Source organism: Macrotis lagotis, chromosome 1 (assembly GCF_037893015.1).
Source record: "Macrotis lagotis isolate mMagLag1 chromosome 1, bilby.v1.9.chrom.fasta, whole genome shotgun sequence".
Classification (NCBI taxonomy): Eukaryota; Metazoa; Chordata; class Mammalia; order Peramelemorphia; family Peramelidae; genus Macrotis; species Macrotis lagotis.
Window position 1 is genome coordinate 885,602,327 of NC_133658.1, and position 12,860 is coordinate 885,615,186.

General features: G+C 33.1%; 1 protein-coding gene across 10 annotated transcripts in view; it reads left to right on the forward strand.

Moving 5' to 3' along the window:
• Nucleotides 1-12,860, forward strand: part of RERE (arginine-glutamic acid dipeptide repeats) — a 570,111-nt gene that overhangs the window by 310,390 nt on the left and 246,861 nt on the right. The window lies entirely within an intron of this gene.

The following is a 12,860-nucleotide window of genomic DNA, read 5'->3' on the forward strand; positions in this document are numbered from 1 at the left end:
AAAGATTTGTATTAATTTTTGAGTTTTACAATTTTTCCTCTATTCTTGCGCGGCCCCCCCCCCCCCCAGAAGACAGTCTGTTAGTCTTTACATTGTTTCCATGGTATACATTGATCTCAGTATATCCTTAAGGAAGAAAAATACTTTAGTATAAGAGATCACAAAATTTTTCAAAGTTGAATGTAATAGTCTTTGGTCTTTATTCAAACTCCACAGTTCTTTCTCTGGATACAGATGGTATTCTCCATTGCAGACAGCTAACCCTAAATTGTCCTTGGCTGTTGCACTGAAGGAATGAACACGTCCTTTAAGACTGATCATCACCCTCATCACCCCAAAATTGTTCCCGACTGTTGCACCGATGGAATGAGTGAGTCTTTCAGGGTTGATCATCACCCCCATGTTGCTGTTAGGGTGTACAATGTTCTTCTGGTTCTGCTCATCACACTCAGCATCAGTTCATGCAAATCCTTCCAGGCTTCCCTGAATTCCCATCCCTCCTGGTTTCTAATAGAACAATAGTGTTCCATGACATACATATACCACAGTTTGTTAAGCCATTCCCCAGTTGAAGGTCATTTACTTAATTTCCAATTCTTTGCCACCACAAGCAGGGCTGCTATTGATATTTTTGTACAAGTGATGTTTTTACCCTTTTTTCATCATCTCTTCAGGGTATAGACCCAGTAGTGGTATGCACTATAAATGCTCTTTTGGAGGAATTGAATTGCATAGGTCAAAATAGATTGGAAGATACTGGAGATGGAATAATGAAGATTTTCATTAGGATGTAGACATGATGATGTTTGTAGGTGGTAGAGAATGAGCTAGTATACAGGGATATTGAAAATAAATGAAAGTAGTGATGATAGAGGGGTCAATCTCCTCTTCCACCCCCCCCCCCCCCCATATTTCTAATGAAAATTTATATTGATTCTTTCCCATTTTTTCAGCTTTTTCCCTCTACTCATCTCTACATTCCCTATCCTTCAAATGTCTGATTGACACATTAAGTAAGTCTAACTTCTACAGGTAACTTTTCTGTGTTTCATTTTGATATTTTTTTCTTCTGGGCTTATCTTCATTTCATTTTGTATATAAATTTTGTTAGTATGTTGTTATGTTCTTGTATTCTCTGGGATTTCTTGAGAACAGAAATTCCTTTTTTGCCTTATTTTTTTAACCCAATATGTAGCACAATGTCTGGCACATAATATACTAAGTTCAATAAATACTTATTTATTTGAGGGCCCTCATGAGCTCGTTTATTCTAATTATCCTTTTTTTCTCTATATATAGTTTTCCAGACAGGCTACACTCTTTCTGGTCAGTCTTATCTATTCATTCAGCACTGACTACTGAATATTCTGTGCTTCTAGAAAGGTTAAACCATGTCATTTAAATTAGAGGAAAATATAATTTTAATTTATAATACCGTTCCCTTAGAAAACAGGTGAAGGAGAGATAATTTAAACACCATTTGATGCCTTACTTACCATGTCAGAAATCAAGCCTAGATAAATATTTAAGGAAATCATAATTTTTAGAACTAGAATGCAAAATAGAGATAGAAAAATCTGTAAGTTACAGTCATCACCACCAGCACAAAGGAATAACCCCAGAAATGTCATAATCAAAATTTACAGTTTTCTCATCAAGGAAAAAAATATAGCCAAATATTCATTAAAAAATAGTTTATAGGGGCGGCTAGGTGGTGTAGTGGATAAAGCACTGGCCTTGGAGTCAGGAGTACCTGGGTTCAAATTTGGTCTCAGACAATTAATAATTACCTAGCTGTGTGGCCCTGGGCAAGCCACATAAAACCATTTACCTTGCATATACCTAAAAAAAGATGAAAAAGAAGTAGTGTATGCATTGTGGCCTACAGTGAAGACAACAGAAGACTTTTTTTTCTATCCTGTTTAACTAGAAACGATCTTGGAATGCAGTATTCTAAAAGGTAGAAAATGTAGGCTTTCAACTAAATTGGAGTAGAAACCTTGAAATAGAAATACTAAAATATAAAATACAAAATACAAAAAATACAAATATAAATTTGAGTAAATAGCAGGAACTGTGTTATATTTTGCTAACAAAAGCCATTTCTAAAAAGTAAGGCTTGTTGGTGGACCAACAAATGGAAAGCTAGACTTAGGAAAACATGAATTCAAATTTTGCACTAGATACTTATTAGCTGTGTGATTTTGCCTAATTTCTGTCTTGTCTTGGTTTGAAATTCTGTTGTTCTCTCTTTCCTTCTTTTCCTTCCTCCCTGAGATAGGATGCAATCAATAAAGGTTACACATGTACAGTCCTGTGTTTTCACATTAACATTTTCCATAAGAAGATTGATAGGGGAAAAATGAATAAATGTATAGAACAGATTGCTTGAGTCTGTCCATAACAAATCAAATTCTTTCTCTGGAGGTGGATTGCCTCAATTTTTTTATCTGTAAAATGGAATTAATCACAGCACCTATATCTTGGCTTTGTTATAAGTGTAGAATGAAATCATATTTGTATAAAATAGTATAAAATTTTACTAGCACTAATAGTAATTATTTGTCTAACATTTAAAAATATTTTGGTAACTTTCAAAAATGTTGTTTGCTGTCTTTTATGCTTTTTAACAGTAGCTGGAAAAAAGATGTTAGCAGTCTGCAAAGTTTGCCAACAGCGTTCATGATAAGTCAACAAGTATATGATGAAATCCTCCTATGTGCCTGACCCTAATTGCTGGGGATGCAAGGGAGGATAAAAACAAACCCTCTTGTCATGGATCTCACAGTCTAATAACTGAGGAAGGAGCATGTCAACAGCCCTGCAGAAGAAAGACTTAGCCAGGACATGCTGGAAATGATCAACCCAGGAAAGACACTACTAGATGAGGAGGATAAGGAAAAAGTTGTTGTTGAAGATGGAATGTTAACTTAATCTTGAGGAAACCTAGGGAAGCCAGTTGACAAGAGAGAGGGAGTAAATATGCTAGAAAGACAAATTTTAGGATCCCTTTATAGTAGGTGGCTACCATCCTTGTGTCCTTTTTAGACTCATTCCTTTAAAATATACATAACGTTTTCTTCCTTCATTCCTGAGCCTGGGGTAGACAATTTTTTCCCTTTCAATTTATACATACAGAGTTAAACATAAAATCTTTTTCTCCCTCATATCAACTAACACCACTATTCCTTTGTTTACTCATTATGTACATTAACTACCCATCCATCCCCTTTCAGACTGTTGATCTTGCTATCAGCCAGAAGCATACCATTCCCATGTTCATGAACTCTCAGATTCCCTTCTCTCATCACTACCTATTGTCATTTCCCTTTTCCTTCTACATTCCAAACTCAAACCCTATTCTGTGTATACTCCCTTAGGTCCAGTTCCTCAAACACTCATTCTGCCCTAGGCCATCACCTCCTCCTTTCCCTGTGTCCTCTCATTTGTGAATCCATTCATCTCTTCACTGCTCTCTTGAGTCCTTTTATGTATTATCCTGTTGCTAATGAGCAATGTGCTCTAACTCGGCTTTGTGCCACTCCTGCTGCATGTGACCTATGATTGTGGAGAAGAATGCTGAACCTACTACGAAGTAATGGTCCACACTGCTACTACTGTTAAGTTTATATCTCCCTGATTAATTCACTGTCCTCTTCACTCAAGTAACTTTTTGAAAGCTTTTCATCCATCTCCAATTTCTGCATCTCACATCTCTGTTTTAGCTGAGAACCTTGATGCAAAATTCATATAAAAAATTGTAACCAGTTGATAAGAGCTGCTGCTTGGTCTCCTCTTAATGTCAGTGATTTGCCAATAAGGAAAATACATAGGTTTTTTTTCTATTGTATTCAATCTTTTTCAACAGATTATGCACCCTTTCACCCATCCTTACTTTCTCTCCTGACTAAACTCACTGTGGAGGCCTCTTTACAGTCTATATAGTCTGTCTTCCTTCTACTGAAACTGCTTTCTCCAACGCCTTTATTATGAATTTTTTGTTTTTGCTTAATGGAATCACTTTGTCTTAGTCATCATTTTTAGGCTATAATGTTGGCCTTGAAGTCTGATATACCTGGGAGTCCCTGAGCACTTCACTTCACCTGTTTCTGCCCCGGTTTCTTCAATTGTAGAATAATGATCACGATAAAAATAATGGTAATGATAATAATGATTAAAACACCTACTTCACAGTGATATGAGGATCAGATGACATAATTTATATCAATTATATCAAGCCTTGTGCGCTGTGCACAGCATATGGTTGGTGCTTTGTAAAATGCTTCCTTCCATTCTTCCTTTTATCATCCATCACCACCTCTTTGCTTCCTCCCTTTCTGGTCGTTCTGCACTTCCTGCCAACCTCCTTGTTATTTTTCCTCCTAGACTCTTATGTTTTCTGAATCTGGGAATTTTCACCGAGTCACTCCTATTTCCTGGCTTCTCAGACTTCCTTCAATTATAACCAGTTGTTATATTTTTTTCAAGTTGCCTTTCCCTTCTCTTTTTAATCTTAATGCCTTCCCTCTGAGATTATTTTTATTTTATCTTCCTATCTTTTCTACTTAATTTATACCCATCTGTTTATGTGTTCTCCCCTTCAATTAGACTGTTAACACCTTGGAGAAGGAATTGTTTTTTGAATGTCTTTGTACCTTCATAGCTTAGACTATACTTATAAGGTGCATAGTCTTTTAAAGCATGAATGTCAATTTGTCTTAAGAATTATGAGAAGTTATGTGATAGTTTATACAGCAGATATATACAAAAACAAATCAAAAAAATTTTATTAATTGAAGATGACTGTCATTCTGAAATCATAGACAACTAAATACACGTCCACCAATGGTATATCATCTAAACATTTAAATCAAGAATAGATAACACCAAAATAATTTTTTGAAAACATTAGTGTACCACTTTCAGAACTCATTAAATAGAATTAAAAACTGAACAAATGATTCAAGAATTTCAGGCTGAAAGATTTTTAAAATCTGCTGAATGGAAACCACTAATCAGTGTGTATATATATGTTTTGCAGCACTGTATTTTCTTTTACATACTAAGCAACATTCTTTAATATCAGTGAATGTAAAAACACAGATATTATAAAATCATAAATTATAACAAAATGGCACCATTATACAAAAGTAAAAACTACATTAGTGTAAAATTCTATGTTAATGCAGACCTGTTAAAGTCTTCCTTTTTGAATAATCAGTGGTTCAAAAAAAATTTTTAGGATCTGTTTTGTTAAAGGGAATGACACAGTATTCCATAATTTTTTGGATCCATGCCTATCTTTAGAGGATAATTTATTTCTTTGAAGGTAATTTTGGTCGACAGAAGACTGTCTACAGGCAGTACTACAGTGAATTTAGTCATATGGGAGATAACAGAGAAGAAGGAAAATGAGAATGGATGTAAGGCCCCATAATCTATTGGAAAACATCAGCTGCAATAGGAAAACCTATGCCTTTTCCTTAAAGGCAACTGAGTGACATTAAGAGGAGGTGATCAGAGAAGAATGGAACAAAAGTAAAGCTACCTATGTTAACATGGTCATTTTGATTAACCAGTGATTCAAAAGACAATTTATGGAAACTTTATCAAACGGAATGATAAAGACAATATTTCAAGATTTTTTGGATCCATATAAATCAGTCTTTAGAGGATAATTTATTTGAAGAAATATAATTGAAAAGTGAGTATTGAAATTTCAATTTATTGATATTTAAAAAAAATCCAAAAATTTATCTCATTAGGGTCCGCGAATGAAATCTTCATGATTGGAAAATAGTTAAACTGGAAAACAAAAAAATCTAAATTGATAAAACTGAAAACCAAAATAGTCTTTAAATGATTATTAATACTTGTTCAATAAAATTATTCTTAAATGCAGAAAAATACTTTCAAACTTATGTTCTTATTATCTAAATCAGAAAAGTATAAAGGGAAATGATTTACTGATCAAAATTCACATAAAATCCTATCAAAAAGGTCTTTTTTACTGCCTTTCATACTTAAAAGCTGCTGTTGTCCTTTTCATTTTTATTTCTAGAGATTCTAATCTAGGTCTTAAAATAATTCCAGTGGTCTTCTTTCTTTACCAGGCTTAGCACGTAAGACTTGGATCATATTTCCTCTTTGGTATCCTACAATGTTGAATGTGGTAAAGGGGATTATTGTTCCTATGTGTCTTAGATCATAGATCTCTGAAAATCTTTCCCATTCTGTTGTTTGGTAATTAAAAGTACTTACTGATTGGTATCTTTACTGAATAACCAATTGCACTAGAGGTTTATTAACCAGAGTAAATTATTCTTTAGTTTTAAAAAGTTCCACCAGTGGTGTTCTTCCCTTTAAAAAGAAAACACTTTTAACATGACTTCATGTTTAGTCTCTCTTTTCATACATACGCCTGATTTAAAAAAAATGTATACTTTTGGTTGAAAATTTACTGTTCACTTATTTTTGCCTAAACTATTTTATATTTCAGTGCTCTATCTCCTTAGACTCTTTTGTAGTTTTAGAATCCTGTGATTTTTGTTAACAGGCTATATTCATCCGAATTTGAGTGCTTTAGAGCTGTTGTCCTCATGGATTGTGTCTTTATAAGCATATATCCTTATAATTTTTGTTCAGGGAATTTAAAAACATTTATTAGACATTTTTTCACACTTGGGTTATATAGATATTAATCCCCAAGGAGCTTCTAATTTTAAATGGAGAAACAACATGTCAAAAGCCTGGCACTTTTGTGAAAGACAGAATGATTTCAGAATGCAAGAATTGTAGTTGTGAAGATTTAAACTTAAATTTGAAGAAAGGGAAGGATACAAAACCACTAAACTGAAAGGAAGACTGATTATCCTTAATCTAATTATTGTACCTGTTATTGTACTCACCACAGACAAAACTCTATTAGATATGTTTACCACAATACACTTAGTTTCTTTTACCATAGCACACTTTAACCTTGTGAAATGAAATATTTCCTTAAATCACAATTCAGGGCGTAACCCCATTCAGATGAATTTTGACCAAAATTTCTTATAGTTCTTATAATTTGAATTTAGCTTTGTTTTTCATCCCACTGATGTTGTCTCAAAACTTTTTTATGTTACACAATGCTGCCACTAACTGGTTTTCTAGTGGTACTGCATGTTTTGAGTCCAACTTAAAAAAATTAACTAGAATTGATGTTTTTCGAATTAAGAAATTTTGACTGACATTTAACATAAGTCTAGCTTGGATTAAAAGAAATGATATGACTGTTCTCTAAAAAGTAAATATTTTTTGGTTGAATATAAGATATACCCGTGTAATAAAAATAAATGTCTTTGAAAAAATCAGTCTACATTAATTTTATTTTTTAATTGTCTCTTTATATATTTTTAATTATCTAGTAGATTTCAGTTTTAGTGATGATGATGTTTATTTTTCATTCTCAAAGACCACCATGACATCAGGGAAGTGATGCCATGACAAGCACATGAATTGTGTTTGAGGGAGGGGTAGCTGTGCTCAAGTCACCAGCTTCACTCTCTCCCACAGAGCCATCTGGGTCCATTGGTCAGAATCAGGAGAACTGGAAGTGGCCCTGAATGCGAGGCAATCAGGCTTAAGTGACTTGGCCAAGGTCACACAGTAAGTGTCAAGTGTGTCTGGGGTTGGATTTGAACTCCGGTCCTCCTTGACTCTTAAGGTCTGTGCTCAATCCAGTGCATCACCTAGCTGCCCTGTTTTCAGTATTTCAGTATAAATTCAATGTAGATTTCACTATTAAATGTTTAATACTAAGAGTTTTAGACTTTCTCAATTGAAAAACTCCATTGTCTTTCTGGTTTACATATATTCTCTATAACAAAAGGTAATAGGAGCAGAGGCAGGGGATTTCATGGGTCAGGATCATTTGAATTCCTGATTTACTTAAATTTACATGCATTAAAAAAGAATGCTTCAGTAAGAAATGAATTTGAAACCTTAGGTTTCAAATGCAATTAGTCACTGGGGGATTTGAGTTTTGCTGCTTTGCTATTTTGATACTTACACATATATGTGTCCATATTTGAAAATTTTTTGTGTTTGCTTGCCATTTGTGGGACTATACCCTCAATATCTATTTCATAACTTTGCTGATTATTTTTGAGATAGGAATTTAAGTAGCATTTGTTTACGAGAATGAAAGATAACACCGACCCAGTTTTTAAAATTGAAAAATGATTTATTAGAAATTCAGTCTTTTTTTCCTATTCAAAATTGTTGAAAACTGTGGGTATATAAAAACTTATCTTATCTGAAATTTTATTGATATTTTGTATATTCTTATTTTTTCTACCTTTATTCCCAAATATTGAACAGAAATGTTCAGTATTTCTCATGAAAATTCCTAACCTTCACAACTACCTCAAAGAAGGGAAAGAGGTAGATCATGATGGTTATATAAATCAGTTTCATTTATCATTCTTTGAATTCACCATCAAAATTGTGTTCTAATTCTATGTAATGGAAAGATAATGACCCAGTCAAGTGATCCTGTTTATAGGGAGTTGTAACAGGATTCAGGAAGACCTGAATTCAGTTTCTTGAATTAGCCTGTGTCACCTTTGATATGTCATTTAACCTCAGTATTAGTTTTCTCATCTGTAAAATTGGAATAATTTTGACACCTGCTTATTAGTATGTTGTAAGGGTAATAGAAGATACTGTTTTTAAACAGTTTCAGAAACAAGAAACCTGACTGCCTTTTTAGCTTTATCTCAGCATTTACTAGTTTTATGATCTCGGACAAATTGCCCTCTTTGAGTTTGTTTTATTTTCTACGAAATATATCATGAATCATGAAATATTAAATAGAACTTAAAATTATTGAATACAATGGCTTCCAATGAGGAAGATGAAAAATGAAACTCAAGCTAATGAAATTCTTTTTTTTCAAGTTAATCAAATACTTTAGTCAGTCATAGATAGAACCAGGATTTGAAATCAGGATTTGGGGTTTAATAAATTAAATGCTCTTTCTACAATTTTTTTTAACCTTTTGTATCTTTTAAAGTTTGCAACTGAAATCTTCCACCAAAATCCTGCTTTGTCCTCAGTACACTGTAGAGGTGAACGTCAAGGAAAAAATGGTTAAATAAGTCCAAATTGAGCTGTAAAATGTTTGATCTTTAAGCACTTTTTCTAAACACTAGCCCTATTAAGTGCTGAAAGACTTCAGAGAGATAGTGGTTACAGTTACAGTTATGTCTGCTTCAGACATCTGCTAAGTTTGGTGTGCTGTAGATTTGTTGCTTAGGCGGTTAGTTGAAATGTTCAAATATTAACTCTGAAAATAAAAGTATTTGCTTAAAGGTTCTTTAAAAAAAATTGGGGCAGAGCTTTCTAAGTGAGAAAAAGCATGAATAGTTTTATAGAGTGGTCTGGTTGATTTTAAAATTTGTTCAGGGCGGGCGACTAGGTGGTTCAGTGGATAGAGCATCAACCCTGGAGTCAGGAGGACCTGAGTTCAAATCCGGCCTCAGACACTTACCTACCTGTGTGGCCTTGGGCAAGCCACTTAACCTCATTGTCTTGCCAAAAAAAAAAAAAACTTAAAAAAGTTCTTCAGGGAAAAAAAAGACTTAGGAGAAAATTTTTTAGAAACTAATTATCAGAATCACAAAAGAAATGAGAAATCTAAACTGGAGAGAATTGTATTTCTGTTGTTAAGAATAATTGTAGTTCTTTTCTCCGATTATTTCGATTACTAAAACAATTTTAATTTTTAAAATTTATATCTCAACCTTTATTTTCATATTATTTTTATTTCCCAGTTTTTCCATTCAGGAGCTTACATTAAATAAAAAATATAAAATAGTATTTATGCAATTTAACACAGTTATTGAATTTCATACAATGCATTATTCTCATGATCTAAATCTTCCACCTCTGCCCAATAGGAACGGAAATATATTCCCATATGTGTTCTTCAGGGCCAAGATTGGTAATTAAAATTACATAGCATTCAGATTCAATTTTTGCTAATTTTTATTTACATTTACGATGAATTCATAGAATATTTTGATTTGCTGGTTCTTGTGAAATTTTTCCATTAGTTTATATGCTTTCCTATGCTTGTGTTCTTCATATTTGTCTTATACAGTTATCTTTCAATAAATTAATGTTATAATAGATTTTTTTAACCTTTCCCACTTCATAGAATCTATCCTCATCAGTGCACCCTCCCCTCCCCCTTCTTTGCTACTGTATAAAATTCACTTGGAAATAATTTATTGTATATTATACTATTCTTTGCTTTTTCTTTAGGTTTCTACCTTACAGGGAGAATTCTTAAACATTGTTCTGCTTCAATTTTGGCATCATCTCTTGTATATAGTTTATGAGTATTTTATTTACTTTCCTAGCTGAATTCCATATTGATTTCTTGCATATTGTTTAATAATAGTCATACTTATGAATTTTTGTAGTGTATCTTTTTAAAATTATTTTTATTTTATTTTATTTTTTTTTAGTTTTAGCAAGGCAAATGGGGTTAAGTGGCTTGCCCAAGGCCACACAGCTAGGTAATTATTAAGTGTCTGAGACTAGATTTGAACCCAGGTACTCCTGACTCCAAGGCCAGTGCTTTATCCAATATGCCACCTAGCCGCCCCAAGTATCATTCTTTTCATAATTCTTTATTCATTGCCTTTGATTACATCTAAACTGGACCATTGAAGCATCATTCTAACCACTTTCCCTTCTTGAAGTCTTTTCCCGCCTCTTATTACCATTTCCAGAATCAAATAGAAAATTTTCATGTTTGCTTTCAAAGACTTTCATCCCCTTCTACTCTTTTCTTTTACTTTCACCTCCTTCCTCTCATACATACATTTTGTCACTCTGTGACCCTTTTCTTCCTGATGCAAAACATTACATCTTTAGATTTTTGACATTCTATTGAATGTATTCCCCATGTTTGGAATACTGCCATCTTCTTACCTCTACATGTCGACCTTCCTTACTTCCTTCAAGTTCCAATTAAAAACCTGCCTTGTGTATGATGAGTCTTTTCTAATGCTTCCCTCTTGATCATTTCCAATTTATCTTATTTGGACATAAGTATTTTCATGTTTTCTTCGCCATTAGACTGGAAACTCATTGAGAGCAGAGAGTGATTTTTGGTTTTCTTTGTATCCCCTACATTTATCACAGTTTCAGGCAGACTTTGGACTCTTAATTATTATGCTTAATAATTTTGTGATTTATGTTAACTGTATATTCTATATGCCTTTGGCCTCTCAATCTCACTTATACTTTTTGATTTTTTTTCCTCACCATCTTCACATTCCTTTCTTTGGGGTCAACAAAAACCCCAAAGTGTTGATTTAATATTGTGAGATTCTTACTGAGTTCTCTGTTGAAGTTTTCTACTTCTTCATCTGCAGTTGATTTTTGTGTATGAGTTTCCAATATTTTCATGGTAGAATTTTTCCAAATATTAGAGCATTGAAGTACAAGATGGCTCAATGTCACTTCAGATGTTTCTTATTGTCTTTGGAGGTTTAATAAAATCCATTCTGCCCAAACTTTTGGCAGTTTTTTTTTTTCCTGCCTTTTTCTGAGCTACTATTTCATTTTTCTTTTTTCTATTTATTTCAATTATAGTGAAAGTAGATAAGCTAATTCAGCTCCTCTACTAGTATGTTCACTCATTTATTATTAAAGATCTAACATTTAAAGCTACAGCTACTTAATTGAATTTTTATCAGTTGTCTTATAAGTTTAAACCTTACCCCCACTGCTGCCTTTTCATTTTTGTCATTAATAGTGGATAATTGAAAAGGGCCACACCCAACTAAATGTGATTTTTGTATTATTCTTTGTTTCATGGGTTACAATGGCCAAAACATTTATTAATGGTTTGCTGGTTATTCTCTATAGAGGTCATTAAAAGAAAAAAGGCAATTTTTTGCAAGCGATACTCATTAGTTGTCCAAGTATCTTTGTGGTTATGTTCTCTGCTGAATTTTCACACTTATTAAATTTTGATTATCTTTTCCCATTCATGTGTGTAGATCCATGTGTAGAATACACATGTAATGTATGTGTACACACATACATACCAATTTAATAGGGATTAAATACAGATGTACTGAATAGTAAACATGGAGATAATTTTCGAGAGATATGCTCCATTGTCCATATATAGTTATAGATGTATATATGGATATATGTTTATAGTTACATATATAAATAAACATAAAATATATTTTTTAACCTCAGCATTCCTTTGAGTTTCTCTCCCACAGCAGCAATTTTCTTTTTGATATTCCAAAAGTGGATATCTTAAGAGATATTTCAAGCTCAGTATTAGGAAAATTGAACTAATTTATCTTTTGATTCAAACTTCCTTGTTTCCATCAAGGACAGTACCACATGTCCAGTTATTTGCCAGATCTTGCCTGTTCTACCTTCATAAAATCCTCTCTACTCACACTACATTCTGCAAAGGTTAAAGGTGAGAGAAGTGGTAGGTGTATAAAGCAGTCTGTACCACATTGAAAAGTTTTGAAGATAAAAAAGATTAAAGGATGTTGTAAGGGAAATTTTTGATAGGAAAAGACATTGAGTATTTGCAGTTGAATAGTTCAAATGCTCCATTGATACCCTCTCAGTTCTTTGAGAATATTAGGAAGATCTCTAGTCAGCTGCATGGAAATCTTTTAGGGAACTTATTAGACATCATGTTACCAGATCACATTGTCATTCGTAGGTGAATTCCAATCATTAAAATCAAGCAACCATCCAAATTTACAGTGACCACAGATCCGTGAGTATTTTGATTCCTTTACTTACAGTTCCCATTCTAGTCT